We start from the raw sequence: 5,238 nt of genomic DNA on the forward strand, positions 1-5,238 counted from the left end.
AATTTTGAAGGTTGGAATCAGAGTAAAGTGAAAACTTGAACCTATGGACATTTTTCAGATTACACCCTCCAGAGACACCCACACAGAGCCTCGGAGCAGACATAAGTGGGCTTTAAAAATTTGTCAGTGATCCCCTCTGCTAATGACGCTCTCAGCTGTGAGAGCTGACCCCCTCCTGCCCTCGGCCCTCCCTGCTCCTCCTCCCCTCCTCCTCAATCCCTAATGAATGCCAGGGAGGAACTCCAAGGACCCTGCACCCCCACACCCACCACACACACACACACACACACACACACACATTCAAGCTTACACAAACAGCAAGATCGTCGTCACCACAGTGGAGACGGCTATCATCAAGTGGAATTCAGGCCACCAATATCTGACCTCTGTTACCTGAGGCCTGTCAGTCATGTTGATTCATCTGGACAGGTTTATTTAACTATTAAGTGTGTGTGGATACAGATGGTAAGGATGTGATTAGTGCTGAACTAATTAGTCATTAGTTTTGACAGAAATGTTTCCCCAAAACTTTTGACGTCATAAGTCATTTATTCAAGTTACACTTTCTCAAATATGAGAATTTCTGTGCTTATATCATTATTATTCTGTGCTAACAAGCAATACAAAGATGTTGCTTTTGACTCATGGAAATTGTGATGGGCACTTTTTTAAAACATTTTTTGACATCCTCTTTAGTAAAAGATAAAACAGATGAACACGTGGAATGAATAATTAGAATAATCCTGAGTGTGATCTCTGAATAAGACATATTAGCTTAAAATGTTTCATGTGAATAACGTTAAGACATTCAGAACATGTGCAATCTGTGTATTAAGGGATTTCTGACTTTGTTGCTGCTCCCACTGTTCTATTATATTCATACAATGCATCCCTCCATAATGATAATGAGAATGGAGGTGGGCCTGTTGTTAGCCAATTAAAAAGTCCTCCATGGTTCTGCACAGCCACTAATAACCCCACCAGGGAGTACTGTACAGCAGGCTGGAGAGACAGCAGGGCACCAGTTTGGGCCCCAGCTTGCTGTCATCCGAGAGAAGCAGCCCAGTAGACCTCCATTCAGTCACAGTTTTAGTGGGGCCACCACGTCAACTCTCGAGCGTGAAAGGCTCTCACTTGGGATCCAAAGTGGCTCAGCTGTCCCTCTCCTATCTTCACCTCCCACAGCACCCTCCTCTACACCCAAGCCAAATAAAGCCTCTCAGCGACTTCTGTTTTCCTAATCTGTGAACTCTGACAGAGGCGCCCACGCTTGAAAGAGAGACAACTCAACATGGGATGATCTCCCGGTGACAGGGAGAAGCTGAAAAAACGTTGCTGAAACCACCAGACCACCCTGTCATCTTCCTGCTCCTTTCTTTCTCTCTCTCTCTCTCTCTCTCTCTCTCCGCCTGTCTTTCTGGCTCTTTCTGTCTCCTTCTATTTCTCACCCACCTCTTTTAATCTAATTTACCTTCCTTTTGCCCTCATCATCTACCTTCTCTAATTGGGCTGTCATTATTTGATTAAAACCATTGAATCCTTTCCAGTAGGCAAATGGCTTAAGTAGTCTTTATGGTGAAGCTCCACTTTTTATGCAGGGGGCTTCCACACTAAAAGCCCCATATTTTTTCATCCATTCACACACTATGCTCATAAAGCTAATAGGTGAATTGTTTAACACTGCAGTAGCTTAAGCACCGGGGATTGTACCACATAGGCACAAGTACATTTTCCTTGCCATTAATCCTCAGAGGAATGTTGCAGCCATGAATTGGCTATGCAGTTTGTATTTGTTACTACACTCCAAGCAGCCATTCACTTGGAAATGGCTTAGCTGCCACAGGAACAATTTATCATTTTAACATACCAGATTGTGGTGGGTTTGTGTGCTGGAGGTCAGATTCAACTTTAAAGGAGCAATCTGTGATTTAAATGTAAGCAAAAGGGTAGCCAATACTGAAATCAAAACTTGGATTGGAAGTTTATATAACTCCCAGACTGACTGACAAGTCTTTTAACACATGGGTTGAATTTATTAGAGGAATAGTTCTAAATCTGGGAAATGAGTTTATTTGCTTTCGTGCTGAGAGTTACTTGAGAAGATCGATACAACTTTCATGTCTGCATGCTAAATATGAAGCTACGGCCAGCAGCATTCCTGTGTGGTATTCATTGTCGTCTTCAGAAAGACAGAGACATGGGCCTGCAGCTGTTGCTACTTCAACCACATTTAATGAAAGACAATGTCTGCCCCCACTGAGGGGAACTTGTGGCTTGTTAAACACACTGTAGATGCTGAAAGCAGAGAATTTTCTTGCTGAAACAGATTCTTAGTATTTCAAAGGTCAGCCTGCTACACCACTGTGCTGACATCTTGGCAAAGCTTACGGATCCAGAGAGATTTTGTCGGACTGCCTCATATTTTGCAGTGTTAATAGCGATATAGAGAAAGTCTTGAGTTTTTAATAAAGACCAGCGTTTTGCCGGACCATAGTGTTGTTGAACCATCTCAGAGAACCGCTAACACTTGCTGCGAGGCTAGCATCTATTTCAGAGGGTGTACAGAGTGGAATTAAACAGCCTTGTCACTGTTCTCTCTCTGTTTAACCTACACGCTCATCTGCCAGACGCGCCTGACAGCACCAGACCCTGGAAGAATCTCCCAGCAGGCCCAGCAGCATGCGGACCGCACCATATTTAGTCATCCAAAGTCCAGACACAGGCCAATGCAGTCCGCCACCTTAATCTGTCTCCTCTCTCTTTCTCTCTCCATCTCTCCCCCTCTCATTTTTTATGTCCTTCCCTCACCGCCCCATCCCTGTCACTTTCCCTCTCTCTCCTACTGCTTCCATTCATATCTGTCCTCGCTCTCCCTCCCTCGAGTCATTTCTGCTTTATCACTGTCGTGCCCCTCGCTGTTTCTCTCCCCCTCGTGTGTCCCTCTTTTCCTTCTTACCTACTGAAACTCCTCTTTCCTTGTGCCTGTTTGTCCTCTTTTCTAGTTTCTTAGGTCTGTCAAGTGTTTTCATTTCGTAAAACTTTTCTAACTTCCCCTCACTCCCTCAACAACATGCCCATCAAATTCTTAGTCTGCATAATTCCCACTCTCCCTCTTTTTTTCTTTTTTCCCTCACCTGTCATAAGTTCTACCCCTTGTTCCTGCTCCTTCCTACCCCCCTTCTTCCGTCTCCGAGCCCCCCACTGTCTCTTTTCTTGGATGAACATGCTGCTGATGGAAGCTGGGCCTGGATGCTAATGAGTTGCTAATTCTATCAGCCGCCTCTCCCTGCCCTTCCCAGTGGGTGTCGGGCCCGCCAGCTTTACCACGGCCAGCCTTTTGATGGAGTGCCTTGGCTGATGAACTCCCGCCTGCGTGCCCACTTTAACCTCCTCGTCCTCAGACACATGTCATTGATCAATGTCCTTATTCGTCCTGGCAAGGCCCACTCTTACTCCAATCATTTATGAGCAGGCCCATTCCCTGCAATCCATTTTTCATATGCTGAATATTGCAATAGCCAGGGATTTTTCTTTGTATAATGTTTTCATCTTTTCTTGGAGTGGCTACCTCAGAGCTCAGCATGTTGGGAAATATACTCTCAGTTCAAAAAGAAGTCAAAAAGACATTTTAAATTACTTATAGTTGTCTTCCAGTTTTTAGGATTGATATAAGCAGTTACACTTAAACTTTGTTGACTCACTGTCTTTCTGCTCTGCAAATCTGCAGAATCCTTCACAGTATTTTCCTTTAACACCCAATCTACACTTGAGAAGAGGCCAAATAGTTGGGCTTAAGCACTTGAACACACACGAGTGGGCCTATTTACCAGGCCACTGGGCGCTTTTTTTTTTAGGGTTACTAGCTTTGGACCCCTCACATAAGAAAAGAACGAAACTTTTGTTTTTCCGACTCCCCTTAAATCCGTCTGTCTGCCTTCCCCGCTTGACTGAAGTGGATACAGAGGCGGCCTTTTGTTCTACCAAGATGAAGAGGGATGCTGTAGTATAAGAGGGAGAGTGAGGGTAAGAGGAGGTGGGTGTGATTCATTGTAATTTAATAAATACCTTGCATAAGAGGGTTGGGGTGCCTTCTCAACCCCTCAGCTGTCTGTTTTGAAATGGGGCTCTACTAGATTTGACACCCAGTGAAGTAAAAAGGGGATTAGGGAAGGAAAAGCCTCAGGCTATATACATCTCATTCTCTGCCTTTTTCTTTGCCCCAAAGCCTTCTCTCCCTGTGCCCCTCAATCTTTCTCTCTTTGGGACTGAGAGGCCCCTCGTCTAGCATATGAAAGAATATAAATGATGTCATCCAGGTACCTATCTTGACCCAGAGATTGAGACGGCTTGAATGGAGTCTCATAGCCTCATTTCTTCTAATGTGGAGTATTATCCTCAAATAACTATCACTTTTGGCAAATTTTCTGGTTCAGTGAATGAACATAATGCTGCCTTCTTTAGGGTCAGCTCTGTGTAACAATAGTGTCGCAACGCTTCATTTCCTGTCAAAATCCCACAAAAATCAGGCAGAAACATAGAGCCATGTCCTTGTATATAAAACGGTTTCCTTTTTTTCAGGGTACACTGTTAAAGCAGAGGTTTGACCAGGGTCACACACGGTCCACTGCGTTGTAGCATCACCAAGGATTATAGGGTAACTTCTGCCATGCTGCTCAAGCATGACCAGAAGGCTTGGCCAGTTTTGACCTGAATGGGAGTAGTGAATGAGAGGCCGGCATTGAAATTCAGGATGCAGTCACTTGCAGCCACTAATGTCTCTCTTTAAATGGTCACATCCTTTCTCTTGGGCCCCCCGTCTAACTGTCTTATCCTTTGACAGACTCTTAGTCAGTGAAAACATTCACTTGTAATTGGAAAGTATAAACGATCCAATTTAATTTCCTCTACAAGAGCAAATATAATTTGGTTTTAAAGATGCATAAACATGTTTTTTATACAGTATAATTTGATCAGCGCCACTTTCTCTTTTCTATCCTATTATGGTAAAAATATGTCTGTGACACTGACCTTTCTGTTTGTTTCTCTCTCTTACAGGAAGGGCTCTGGTCAGCCTGAAGTGAAGGGTCACTGAGCTCAGACACTCTCCTTCCATTGACTCACAATTATACACACCTAAGGGAAAGTAACACAAACGGACGCATTTATACATTTATACACACAGACTCTTGGGTGCACACAGAAAGACTAATCTGTGCATAAACGCAGACACACATTCAC

The sequence above is a fragment of the Pempheris klunzingeri genome, chromosome 20 (assembly GCF_042242105.1).
Source record: "Pempheris klunzingeri isolate RE-2024b chromosome 20, fPemKlu1.hap1, whole genome shotgun sequence".
NCBI classification, from domain to species: Eukaryota; Metazoa; Chordata; class Actinopteri; order Acropomatiformes; family Pempheridae; genus Pempheris; species Pempheris klunzingeri.